The sequence below is a fragment of the Bombus terrestris genome, chromosome 6, assembly GCF_910591885.1.
Source record: "Bombus terrestris chromosome 6, iyBomTerr1.2, whole genome shotgun sequence".
Taxonomy (NCBI): Eukaryota; Metazoa; Arthropoda; class Insecta; order Hymenoptera; family Apidae; genus Bombus; species Bombus terrestris.
Window position 1 is genome coordinate 11,523,699 of NC_063274.1, and position 14,671 is coordinate 11,538,369.

The 14,671-nt window shown below is 35.0% G+C and overlaps 1 protein-coding gene and 1 long non-coding RNA gene across 5 annotated transcripts in view; one reads left to right on the forward strand and one right to left on the reverse strand.

Moving 5' to 3' along the window:
* The window catches only part of LOC100643889 (probable serine/threonine-protein kinase dyrk2), a 263,981-nt gene that overhangs the window by 4,010 nt on the left and 245,300 nt on the right, over positions 1 to 14,671 (forward strand). The gene's annotated exons all lie outside the window — the stretch shown is intronic.
* Positions 1,312 to 5,641, reverse strand: LOC110119352. 2 transcript variants are annotated; one of them, XR_007224328.1, is made up of 5 exons: positions 3,791 to 5,641; positions 3,071 to 3,327; positions 2,785 to 2,856; positions 2,076 to 2,697; positions 1,312 to 1,755 (listed from the first exon to the last, which is right to left on the reverse strand). It is a non-coding gene; the product is annotated as an uncharacterized LOC110119352 (long non-coding RNA). The 2 variants fall into 2 exon arrangements; XR_002307765.2 differs by lacking the exon at positions 3,791 to 5,641 and having other exon boundaries at positions 3,071 to 3,750.

Here is a 14,671-nt window from a genome sequence, read left to right on the forward strand (position 1 = left end):
TTTCTGTACACCTATATTCAAAAGACTCTCCCTCGAATATTGATCTGAATTAAGCCCTTCGCTATTTAGTTCGTATTAGGGAGAGTGTGTTATTCAGTTTATTCCTTTCAATATATAGATCAGCTATAATGAATCAATATTGTATCTAAGGCCATATATACGAGTATAAAGTAAAAATATAGGAATGTATTATAAAAAGCTTTTTGTCCATCTTTTGAGTAAAGAGGTGCAGATACAAGTCGTTCGTTGACCAATGTAATCACGAAACTCGTTACAGAGCTAATGAGATTTTAAAATGTTTTCTATATAATATGTACAGTATATACACGAAAGTTTTCTATACTAAATGTTCAAATACTTTTGCGAACTACTATTAAAGTTAACTATTCACAAAACGATTTCATACACTCAGAGTTGTTTGCTCGCATTAATCTTCATTATAATTCTTGAAGTCATGCACAAATTGAGAAAAACAATATACCATGTGCCAATATTTTTTAAGAGGCTAAATTTGATGAAACGAGGGGGATCTCCGGAAGATCTTGCTTGATCTGGAGTTTGATCTCATGGCCGACCGTTGAAGGCAATCCCCGAGTTTGTGCCAACTCTCCAACACTAGTGTCGCAGTATGACAATCGATCTCTGTTGGAAACGTGTATATCGAACGCATTTTCAGGTCTCGTTAATCTTCCCTGTCGCGTTCGATGGCTCGGTAAATTTCTACATCGTTCGACATAGAGATGGAAACGAATAATTGGTGTTATTAATTACAATCGATTAGTGAAGATGAATAAGTAAGGGAGAAGTTGAGTGAAAAATCGAATCTTGTAATATTGCAGCGTTCGATTTAGTACTCTTTGTCCTCTTCTAAAACAATCTTCGTTTATTTGGCCATTTCATCGACAATGGTCGAATGCTTTAATTTAGAAAATTTGTAAATCACATATAAATTATATTATTAACTATAATATTCTTATTTCTCGGAATAATGTGCGAAAAAGCTCGTTGTATGTAAAAAAATTTCGCTCTAAACTTTCCATAAATTAATAGAGATGTTGTATCGCTAATTTTTAAATATGGAGAATAATTTAAGAATAACTTAAAATCGTTGGATCGAGCTGGATGAATCATCCTCTGTAGAGCATAAACTCTTTTCTCTTTTCTCAGATACGATCTGCTAAATCCTTTTAAGCGGTACATAATGATTATAATGCAGATTTTATTGATAATCTACAATAAATCAAGTACGTTAAACTGCTTGTACTTCGATATATCTTTGACGATGAGAGTAATCGATTTCAAAAAGATAAATAAATTAAAAAAGTTCGTCAGATATTTATTCGCCGTTGCAAATTGTTAAAGTGTCCAGTTCTGTTACATCATAATACTCGTAGGAGGGTGACTGCTTGTAACGATGACCTCATTTTTCGTCATCATCTTGGTTTTACGATTTTTCCTGTATACATAATATACAAGAAGAACTACGATCGGCCTGGCACTTAAGGATTGTGCACGTTGATAAAAGTAAAAGGCGAAGCCAATATTTAGATTCGTTATCGATTGACCCTCAAACTCGCAGGGCTAGGAATCAGACAGCCGCCATAGGTCTCCCCCTTTGATAAGTCTCCTGCTTGAGCACGATTCCATTGAAACTTTCGAAAATTTCTCATCGTCTAATGACTCTCCATCGTGATTACATTTTCCTTGTTCGATCGTGGTTATTCAGATAAGAAAATGCTGGAAGGTATATTTTACCTGGAACATTGTAATATTTTGTACATTATTTATTCTTCGATCGTGTAATCCGAATTTTTAAAATTTTTAAATTTTAAAAGCATACAGATCTTTTCTATTAAATTATTAGTAACATTAAAATCTTTGTAGAGATTTTTTTTACAAAATTCACTTTCTTTTACAAAATTCAATTTGAATTTGATTAAGACAGGTTTGTAACATATTTAAGTATCGGTCAGAGGTCGATAAATTAATAGTGAAGATTTTGTCACGAAAATGGTTAAATCATTAAAATTTAATTTTATTTACATTTTTCTCAGATCCAAGATTTTGTAACTTACATTCTTTTTGCCTTTGAACCCGTGTTATTCCTAATATGACATTCTACCAGTTTTAATCGAACCACTTCTTGCTTTCCGGCAATGTTCTTCAATTAAAATTCAATATTGCCACGAATTCAAAGACACGTCGAAGTAAGACGATTCACGAGACATATTCTTTTTCCAAGTAGAAGTTTATCTTCTTCCATGGACTTGTTTTTCAACTTTCAACCGTTGCGTGTATTCTTTTCTTTTTTTTTTCACGGTGGTTCGTGTCAAGTCCTGCAACATTTTGCAAAAATAAATAATGTTCGTAACGCAACGCGACTAGATCTTAAATCTTCGAAACCGGCCTTAAATCTTGATCGTCCCACATGCCTCCATGTTTGTGTGCGCGGAGGCCTGGAACACGAACGAAAAGTGGTGCTCCAATGAAAAAAAGAATCGGTCGCCGGACATCCAGGTAGAAAAATTCGTTTTTTTGAATAATTTATTCCGTATAAAAACGAAAACCCTAGCGATATTCAAATTAACGTGCTTTGAGAAAAAACGAAACCGCAAGTTTCCTTTTGGTTTTCTATGCGTGTAGACGCGAAGAAATTAAGCTGTAGTAGGTTATTGTGTTAACAAATATCTACTTTTCCTATAATAATTATTTTTATTACTTTAATATTGCTTTTATAGTACTTTCTCGTATAGTCTTTACTTAGTTTTCTTCTTTATAACTCACCATCCATTTTTATAACGTTCTTGGCTTCATTTTGTTCATTTCAAATTTTGTTAATATTCCATATTTTCAAAACTGCTGAAAAAATTCGAGATTAGTAAGTGACATCGCTATTTCATTATCCGATAAATTATTACATCAATTAATAAACTTAATAATATAAATCATAATATCATGGTTATGATATAAATAAAGATATCTTAAATTCTTTCGTACAAACAATGATCTGGTAAATTTTTGAAGAAAGTAAAAAAAAGAATTGTAAGGAAAGAATGCTGAATGCAATTACAGAGATATTTCGCATTCAAGAGGAAACAAATGGGGAAAGTCGACGAGCCTGTTTCATCTCGGATTTGTCAAGCCAGAATACGTTGGCCCTTGCATTCAGCTTTGTGTGGGTCTTTAATTGGCCATATTTTTAACTCCGAGCCGAGGCTGGTTCACAGCGATAATTTTTTCTTTCATTCCCTACGCGTTTCTGTTTCTTCATCGTGAAATTGACTGCCTCGCCACGCATGCTCAACCTCCTAATAAACTGCGAAACAGCTGGAAATTTTGCAAATGGAAATCGATAGAAAAGTATCTTAAAAAGAATATAATGCGCTGTCTCCTCTTCTGAATTTCTAATATTTTCTTCTTATTCTTGTCTTTAATAACGTAAGAATATTCGTTAAATCTACTTAACAGTGCAAAAGAGAAACGCACGTAAATAAATACGAATTATGTTATAGTGTAATATTGAAATATTGCATTAAATAAATAAATATTGCAATTTATTTTAATTATCAATCTCAAGTTTGTATCAGCCCGTATTTAATAGAAGTCAACTAGTTTGCAGTATACCTAATACCATAATATCATACATATTAATACATAAATAATATTACAATATACGAATATTGCAATTTGTTTTAATTACTCACCAATGATCTCAATAATAACCAATAATTTTTTTGGATTAGTCGTTAAAAGAAAAGAAAGGAAGAAATGAAAATAGCAGAAAACTCACTCTGTTTGCCATTGAGAAGAAGGTAGAGGGAGCCGTGCCAAAAATTCTGAAACGGCGTCTATTTAACCGCCAGCAAACAAGAGGGGCATTGTTCTCGCTTCGGTGGAATCAGTTCCGAGTACCGGTGTATCATTGTCAGTTTGTAAGAAGGTTCCTCTTTCGTATGACTTCACCATGGCATACAAAACCATCCATCTTCCATGATTTATCCCAGTTTCTCGTTAATCGTCAAGTAACCTGGTTAAGATTCTTGCCAAATCTCCATTATAGTTGTGTTTCTTTAATTGATCCCGTAAATGGAATAAGACCTTATTAGGCCAATTATCGATGTTCCAAGTATCTCTTTCTTCGTCGAATACGAATGAGATAACAATTGCTGATGTATTATATTTGTTTATTTTATATACTTAACGCTATGAACTATTCCGTAATGTCAAGAAGTTGTGAGACTAGCAATGGTCAGGTAAAGAAGCAAAATCCTAGTCTTAGCACGGTTAATGCAGCGCTAGTCTGGTCACAATGTCATATCTATCATTTTCAAACATTTACTACCAAGTATTATGATCAATAATCTATCTGGATATACTATGTACTTTCACATATTATCTGCATTCTGTATATTTTTGCGTCTTTAAGTTTCCCATAAATAAGCGAATATCTCCGGTCTATTTACGACCGACGGTATATCTCGCTTGAATGTGCATCTCGCTGCACACCTGCATCCTGCATCCCTTTCGTCTTGCTATCGATTGCACGACGTCCATGACGTCATATCACGGAGTAGTGACAGTTAGCCCCCTATCGGCCTATCGTCTATCGGTGACCGTACAGTTGTGCAGCGTTTATACGTCTCGTTACCTTGTATCCTCGCAACGTAGGAATCAGAACAGGATCGACACGACGCGACGACGACGCGACGCTTTGATAGGTGTAGAGGTGGGGATGCACGGACAGAATGGTGGGGAGGAGACGAAGCGGGATATTGTCGAGGCGTAACAGATCAAAGTGAAAGTTGAGGCACGACTCGCAAGGAGCAATACGACGGCTGTGCTTTACAGACATTCTTTTTCTATCTTTGTCTTCCTTTCGTTCTTCCCTCGTTGGGACGTATGGAGCGAAGAAGAAAGGAAGAAGAGCCGGAATCACGAGTCAAACCGGAGCCGAAACGATCGTGTGCACGCTTCGTGCCTTTGACTTCTCTCGACGCAACGATTACGCGATTATATCACGGCGTGTCCCGTTTCTTTTAAAAAGGAAAACCTCCCCTCCCTCTGGCCCTCCATGACCTCTATGTAATATCGGTCGACTATCTCGCTCTCGCTCGTTTGCTAAAGTTTCTCTCTCTGTCTCTCTCATCCAATCGGCGTTGCATCCTTTCGTCACGATTCGTGCTGACGTCCCATCCAGCGAGTGCACTTCCGACCAACTGGTCAACCACTCCACACGCCACTTACGCACTTAGACCCGACGAAAGGGTCCTCACGCCCGTTTCAGAATCTATTTTTATCATCGAGATCTCTCCCCGTGTGTATATCGTCGGTTCGATACCGTTTTGCTTTCTGCTGGTTGTTCTTCATGAGGGCGTGAAACTTTCTCAGTGCTCATTCTCACGTATGCGCGTGTATTTCATATTTATTTTCATATTTCTTTTGATTTTGGATTTTATTTTGGTATTTCAGGTAGATAGTCTTTGGTATTTCTGAATTGCGATGTTTCCTGCGTGTTTATGGATTATGAGCTAGAATTGTTTCTCGAAACTCTTTGACGTAGTCTCTTTCCTCAAAGTTGAAATTTGTTTGAAGTATGTATATGCAATTTCTTTAAGATATTTTACAACTGTTCGAGCTTGTTCAACTGTTGTTAGCTTGAAAGGTAAATAAAAGAATAGGTGGCAGAAGCGCAATTTTTACTCCAATTTCCTTGTTGTTCTCCTCAGTTTCTTCTCAATTGTAGAACCCGAAATGGATGTTATATTTTAATTAATATCACTAAAATATAGATAGTTTTTAAATAGATTTTGATTTTAATATCTATTCGATATATCCCGTTTTATTCGCGATTTTTTAAAAATAGGAGATATCTGGAGAGAAAAGTAAGAGGGAAAAATATTTCAACGAAAGCAATACAGAAGGAAGTATAAATGAAATATGTATTTTGTAGAGTATCGTGTTTCGCAATGCGGTATTTAATTGCTGAATCAGAAATCGTACAGCTGTTGGAGTCAGTGACTCACTAAGACTACGTCCAGATTTGACAGTGACGCGACGCTGCGTGTTCTCGTTTATAACAAATCGGATCTACGTATAAACGCGAGGTCGCCACGAGGAAAGGCACGATTTATTCGAGCGTTTTCAGGATGTCGTTGATTTTGTATTTGAACAGATGTCGCGTCGGCAACATGATTCCTGGCTACAAATATTTTTATCCTTGTCCAAAGTAAGCAACGTTGAATTATTCGTGCGTGCATCGTTTTCTCAACGAAAAAGCTATTTTTTTTTTGTATCGCGAATTTTTGCAATTCGCGGATTTGATACTTGACGATAAGTAGACAATAAAATGTAGATCTTTTTGTTGTTAATTAATTTTCAAACATTGGCCCCTCGTTAAACGAAAGTGGACAGATGGACTTGAATTTAACGAGGTAAATACAAATTGAGGATAATGCTTAATTTGCAGAATGTTTGATTTCTGCTCTTATCTGCCTTATCTTCATTTTTTCTGTCTAAATCTTATCTAGTTTCCCTAGTTTTAATGCAAAGTAAAGTCGTGTCTGCAAACTGCTGCAAAATGTTCTATATGAAATTATTAGAATCGGCTCTGAAATTTCTTGCTCGTATAAATAATACATTAGTATTAATTATTACGATATCTATAAACTAATTTTTCTGCTTAAGTTTCCAATATTTTCTCATAGACGACCACTCCCAAGATGAAAATATAATTTTATTAAAAATATATATGATCTATTAAATACTTAAATTTAAATACTCTACCTTTGCACGAATATTTGAACAAAATCTGTAAAAGATTCAATTTAACCTAATAGCTATTGACTTGTAATATTATAATAATCAGTCATCCGCTTCATAAAAAAATCCTGCATATGTTTAGTTAATTATAAACAAAATCTTACAACGTTATTATCTTCTCTTATCACAACCAATCTAAATTCTTAATTGCATATATCTTTTTAAAAACCTTACTTTATAATATATTAGATCACCCTATCTGTAAATTATCGTAAGCAAAACTGGGACAATCTGTACAACAATATCTGTAACAACCTCGACCGTTGATCCTTTCACAGGAACGCAATCAACCCAATACTCTACCTACCTAAAAATAGCAACATCAGTATACATTCTAAAGAAAGGGACACCATTTTGCACGGTGTTTTTATCACGGCATCGACGTTGTCGTTACGTTTGCCGCTGAGAAAAGTGTTCTCATAAGTGGTCGTGTTGCAGAACGAAACAATGGTTGGTATTCGGAGCGCGTGCATTTATTTAAATCGCGGAGAGCAAGTGTTGCTCCTTGCGGACGGAGTGCACAGCGAAGAGGTTAAATATATCTGGCCTGGCCTAACCGTTCCTTCTATCCTCATTCCTTTCGAATGGCCAACCAGCTACTATGCCTGGGTGATTCCACACGAGACAGATTCGATCTCTGTGTATAGTAGGTGGACGTGATATAGCGAGATCGTAAAATAAAGCGTTGAGCATGGGCATTAATCGATTAGGTAACCAATAGCGTTTCTTTGGAGAAAGTGTCATTCAAGAATTTGTATTCTTTTTCCATGGTTCAATTATGCTGAGCAATTTATTCCGAGTATTTCTGATCAGTACGGATCCAACATTATAGTCACACAAAATCGTAAACTTTGATCATTTACCGATTTCTCGATCTCGCTACATCGTTCGCATCTACTGTACTTTGCTTTCCGTGTACTTTGGCTTCCAGCGAAGAAAATTTTGTTGCTTCACGGTCAAACTGTCGATGAGGGATATAAACGATGATGGTTCGATCGAACGCCCTGTCGTTAAGGCTCCGACCACTTTCTTTTTGGCAGATTATAGCAACAAAGTTGCTTGGACTTCTTCGTAATCCTCTTGTAACGACTGCGACCACTTGTAAATGTTCTTTTCTTGATATCATTCGCCTTGATTGAGCTCAAAGTGGAATTATATCGATTCTTAAGTCTCGTTTATGAAGTCCTTCGTCGACTACTTCACGTGAAATTCGCAGATAATTGACTAGAACGAGAACCAGCTGCGGGGTTTGCTGACTTTTTGGTTATTTCTTTAGGGTAGAAGTTACTTTTTAAGATTACTCCTCCAGTTTCATAACGCACTGATTTAATTAGTAAGATTCTATATAATTCATGACATTACATGTTCGTAGAGAAATTGCAGAAATACGTACGTCTGTAATTAAAAATTACTGATTAACGATAGTAATATCAATAGAAATGGGTAGTTCTCTGTGAAGATTCATGATGGACGAAGAAATCAACTTCAGATTATGGTATCGAGATAAAAAACCGACCAGATTTTCGTAATTAATGTTTAAGCGAAACAAGTACCCGCATACAATAATTTATAATATATCAAACCATATAACATTACGCTAAAATACAAGAGAAACCACAGAAATTATCAGAGACCCAATGTTTAGAAAATAAGATCCTCATATTGGACAAAAATCATTCTGAAAATTTGAAATTTATTATTACAGAAACCCTATAAAATACCAAAGGTGATTTACACGAAAATACGCTTTCACTCATGTGACTGTAACGATATCGTAAATTCAAAGGGGAATTTCACTTTTCATTGCCACTGCGATCTGCGTTAATCGAGATTTATTATACTGCCTTCTGTACTATAGACTCCCCTCTATCGTACCCTGAGAAAATCAGAGTGATTAACGTTGCACAGTATAGCATCGTTCATTAAATATCGAGTTAGCGTGCCTCGTGCGGTTTAATCAGGATAAGGCCGGATTATAAATCAGATTAATCCATCGGTTTGACGGATGTATCGTTAATTTGTTTAATTAACCGACGCCTTGTTGTTACGTTGTTTCGTCGTCTGAATATTTAGCTTGACGAATTATGTGGAATATTTTTGCGTTTAGCCAATAAACTAAATCACACGAAGAAACTATTAGCAAAGGCAAACGTATAATGGCCGGTAAATTGGCTCTGATGTACGGAGTGGTCTGTTCGTGATACTCGTTTCATTTGCAATCTTGCCTCGTCTTTGTCTCAATTCCGAACAAACAGATCGTGAAACGAGAGAAAACGTTTCTTTCAAGATGGATCGATTCGTCATTGGAGAAATAGGGCCACCGATTGCTGCTGGATATCTATCGGTAGCCTTTGCGAAACGTTCGCAAGTTATTAATAAATACGGTGATATTATATCTTTGTAGAGGATGTCGCAATTGTGGAGGTTCTAGGTTAATATAGGTATTACCAATATTACGATAGTGGGTCACGTTTGATAGATGCTATAGTAAGATTTGTAGCAAGATTTTGTTAATTTATAACAAGATAGTAGAAACATGATATTCTACAAATTCTAAAACATCTACAAATGAAGTATTTTATGTAATTTCATACATACGGGAAGGATTTTCAAAGTGGAGTCATTTACAATACAATTGCATTTTTTTTACCATTAAATGTAATCTCAAGTTTGGACAAAATATTAGAAATTTGTTTTATTAGTATACATGACTTTTCGTTTTAATTTTATATTAAACATCTTCGTGAAACGTTATAAATTCTTACTAAAAGTCAAAACATAAAAGTTCCAGGATATCGACAAGATTAAACAAATGTAGAACAACTATTGAATTTAGAGTAATTTACCTGTTATGGCATTGGCAGATTCTTTGCAATCCTTAAAACCTAATGCAGTACGTGCCTATGATTTTGAAACATTCGGTACAACTAACTGTGATACTGATAATACGTATCAATACTGGGAAAGTCGTGCCAAGAATAACTTCTCGCGTAGGTATAAGTAACGTAAATGATGATTTGTGGAAAAATAATAACAAGAGATGTACTGTATAACGATCAAGTGGAAGGAATAGCATACAGACACTAGTGGGTGTACTTACTCATACGAGAAATGTGGGAAGAAAAAAAGCAGTACGAAAGTGCAAGTCGTTTGCGTAACGCAAAGTTACTTACGGCGACGTTCGTACTGTTTATTGAAAAGATCAACAAGGTGTCTCATATATATTCCCATCGCAAATTCTCGTGAACGTGCATCTTGATAATATTTGTTTCCACTGATTAACATTCTAAATAACGTACACAAGCATCGGATACATAATAAATTCATAATTGAACTTAATTCTGTCATTCTATGGTGGCATATTATATTTTTTACAAATTAAGTTCGTAAGTTAAAGGAAGTCCATCTTCTAATTTATCGATTCGTTAATACCGTTAGATGGAAAATTATATATATAAATAGTATTACCAAGCTTTATCTCAATTCTAAAAAATTTTTCCTGTGAAAAGCCGATAAGAGATTCGTTTCTTCCTGTTTATCGAGATCGAGATCCTATTCGCGAGTCTACTAGAGATAACGTTGATCGTTTATGGAAGAGGTTAACGATGAGATCGTAATGGTTAATGAAACGCGTTTCACGCGGTTTTAAGCAAATGTGGATGCTATTCTAATCAACCTCTTCTCGTGAGCGACGCGAGGTTCAATGAAAGTGTGCTAAAGTAAGTACATACGTTGCACGAGTGTGCCGTCCGAGAAAGAGCAATATTGATTTCACTGACTGCACTTTCATTCACTCGACTTGCTTACATGGAATTAGAGAGACTTCGATTCTCCATCGAGCTAATACTTGATCTATCAGAGTGTCTGAAATGACCAATTCGTAATTTTTCATAGAAATTTTATAAACTTAAAACGGCGCACTTATAAGAATCACCTCAAACTCCTATTATTATATATAAACAAAAAATCATTGCTAATTGAGAGAATCAGTTCCGAATTCCTACTACATTATAAACTTCAGATATACAAGTTGTTTATCTCTAGTTCTACCGTACATTTAATTCTTATCATATGAAAAAAGATGTTTGCATATATACAAATTAAAACCGTAATTAACATCACTTCTTTACGTCTTTAAAAATCTCTTTCTTCGCAGAAAGGTTTTCGAATAGAAAAAAAGTACAATACAAGTACTCTTATAACACGTATTTTTGTATTTTCGATTCCAGACATCTGTTTTATGGTTGAATTTTCGATTGTTATCACTTACTTCCCACGATTTACCGTCTCACCTCTGCCAGATATCTCTGTTCCCAGCTGGAAAGCCAGAAGGAGGCCAAATAAGTGCAAGGGTTCGCTTCCAGAGGAGCGAGAAGCAACTCAAGTGTCGAATTCGATTCTGTCAGGTTAAATAGCGTTTAAGCTGTCCATACGTTATCTCTTGTTTCTTTTGTTTGTTTTGATAATTTTGTTCATTTGACTGAGGACTGTGTTTCGTCCACTATAATGCGTCATTCGTACAGCGAACAAGTCCTGTTCGTTTTCTCGAATGACTGTACGTTTCGTCCGTACGTGTTCGGTAGAATAACAGGGAAGTAGAAGATGAAGCTTAATTCGTGATACAACTGCAGAAATGGTGATTTTGAAAATAAACTGAGAGCAGAGTAATTTATAAATAAACAGTCACTATCAACGTGTGCAGACATTGGTTTATAACAAACGTTGATAAATATAACTGGTGATGCTTTTTTTAGACATTGTGTTTCTTAAGACCGATAGTTCGTACTGTTCATTAAAATTTCTCCACTCACTGAATAATCACAAGAAATCGTTTTCTTATTACGCTATTTAATCTATTTTGGAAGATATGAGTAAAATTAAACAAGAGAAGCCTAAACGAAAGAAGCTTAAACAAACAGGATTATTTTGTTTTCTAAATTTTATTTTCAACTACGTTTCTCTATTATAATTATTTCAAATCTAATTTTTTTAACACTCGTTGTGATTATTTTCAACTATAAAATTCATATTTCTGTAAGTACAAGATTAAAGATATTTTATATATTTTTTACATATCGTAAGCATTATGTGTATTTTTGGATCTTCAAATTTCTCATAAATATATAAAAATCAAAAGTCTAATTATAAACTTTTTGATCATTGTATTAATGTTGAATTCGATTATAAATATTCTGAGTAATATAATTTTATCCAAAACAATTTCACAATAGAATCAATTCTTTCGTCTCCGATGACCCAATAACAGTGTCTGTTTCATTGCTATTATCAAGGCCATAAATCGGAAATGATTCGAAGTGACGGTGTTATCGAAAGAAGAAAAGGATGTAGAAAAGAAGAGGTGTGAGTCACTTGAAGCAGCCTCCGTTGGTTACCGTTAACTCTTAACGTTGATGACGTCGTATCCGTGAACACGTGAGAAAACATTCTTTTCCGCGCTGAACCGCCGCCGCCGCCGTCGTCGTTGGCACGTCGACCTGCCTTTTTTTTCATTTCGTACACGAGCCACGGCGACGGCGACACGACTAATTTGCGCGCCGTTAATTAAATCGATTGCGCGGACCTGAACGAATCAATCAAACCTACGGACCGGCTGGTAAAACCGAATTAGGAAGAATATCGGCTCCGGGCCGAATAAAACTGTTTGTGATTGACAGCGCAATGAAATCATTTGTTTTTAACGTTGATTCGTTGGATGGAGTTGGAACGTTAATTGCTTGCTGTAAATTGGAACGTATATTTTTGGTAGGTTTGCTAGAAGTGGGTTTTGTTCTTCGTTACTGTTTCGTCACGTTTGAATGTTTGCATTGATTGAACTTTGATTGAATACTTGTTAACCCTTCGAGCATATACATAGAATGTCGATATGCATAGTGTGAAAGATTTCACAGACTTTGGGAAACACTATGTAATTTGATAGTTTTATATTTTTTTAATAGAGGAATCGTGTACGTTCGTGTATATTGAATTATTAGAGATTTTCAGAATGATGAAATTTAGAATTATTTGAATATTTTAGAATTATTTTGAATTGTTTCTTTTATTAATTCGTTCGAAGAAAAGTTTTATTCAAATTGGATATTTTCTTCCAATACATAGAACATTGTGTTAATTGTGTGGATAGAAATAAAATTACAAAGAGAATAGTATATTATTGCTTGGACTTTGATGTAAAATTTATTGGAACAATTAGCTAAGAAACAATTGTATATTTCAACAGTTACAAGTAATTTAATTCGCCACTCTCATTACGAGCACGCGAAAGAAGAATTTTGGGAAGTCGATATTGTCCTTTTCTTGTTGAATTTTAAGATGGAATTAATTTACCTGGTTAAATTACAAATTGAATTGGTTACTCTGTTCCCAAAATCGTTCTAGCCACGAAATGCAACTAGGTAAAACAATAAGATTCTCCGAAGGAAGTAGTCTTCTTCCGAGATTGAATCTTGGAAACAGTCGACTTTCTTTAAATTAGTTCCGCTCAACGCAATAAAAAGATATTTCAAATCGGACAGTAATTCTCATTGCACTATTTTAATTAAATTTCCTAACAATAAAATGGAAGAAATTTATTAAACGAGATTTAGTATCAAAAGTCACATAGAGCTTTAATTTTAAATGTTTTATATTGAGTTTCATCTTCGAGTGTTCTGCTTCCTAAAAATGATTATATAATCTCAGTGATTGTATAATTCTTATCACTTTAACCTAATACTTGATCTTTCTAATACAACAAGATAAGCTTAACGTATTTACAGAGAGCAAATCACATGAATTATATCGCTTAGGTGCACGTTTAACTTGCTTAGTGCAAATATCTGCTTAAAGAGTGGATAAGTAGTTTAAAAGTTGTACTCTAAATCTTTTTAACATCGCTAGAAACAATCTTGTTCAGCTAGCATGTTATAGAGAATATATCCAACTTAAATAAAAATTGTAATGAATCATATAATCAGTTCCTTTTTTCGAATAATTATAAATTTTCGATAATACTTGTGAAAGCAATTTTTCTGCAAAAACAGATAATATTCGTACGTATTAAATTTCATAAAATAATCTTGCAATAATTTCCTATCAACGAATAGCCTAAATTAATATCTGTTGTTCGTTATTTTTCTCTTAAGAGATTTCTCTTAAGAATTCTCCGCGCGGAATTGCAAAAACTCGCAATGGTTCATAAAATCTTTCTCGGAGAGGAAGCCGTCTCGCAGGTTGCATCCGTTGTGCGTGTCATTAGGGGGAAGAATAACGCCTTGTATTGACAATCGTCACGGCGGCTGCAGGCTACTTTGGAGGAGTAAATTGCGTGGGACGTGAGACGCTCGTGGAAGTAATTGAGCGCGTGTCGCTGCGGTTGATGAGCCATTACATGGATCGCCATGAATCAGTCATCCCCTGTAAAAATATTCTCTCTTCGTACTCGCTTCGGCTTCGGGTATTAAACGACGGAGGAGAAAAGAAAATAAGAATTAAAGGGAGAAGGTAAGAGAAAAGAAAGGAAGATTTAAGGGAAGATAAGTGAAAGGAAAAGAAGAAGGGTTAAGGAAAGAGGAGGAAAGAGATAAAATGAATGTAGAGTTCAAAAGGGTAAAGAAAATAAAAAAAAGGTAAAGAAAAAGGAAGAGAAGAGGAAGAGAAGGAAAAAGGAAAAAGGAAGAGAAGAGGAAGAGAAGAGAAAAGGAAAAGGGTTACAAGAGGAAATAAGAGAGAATAAAATAAAGAAAAGGACTAAGATGAGTAGGTAAGAAAAAGACGAAGAGAATGGAAGAGGAAAAGAAGAAGAAAAAAGGAGGAAGGATGTTACTACGGTGACATATTGCGTGTCATGCTGACT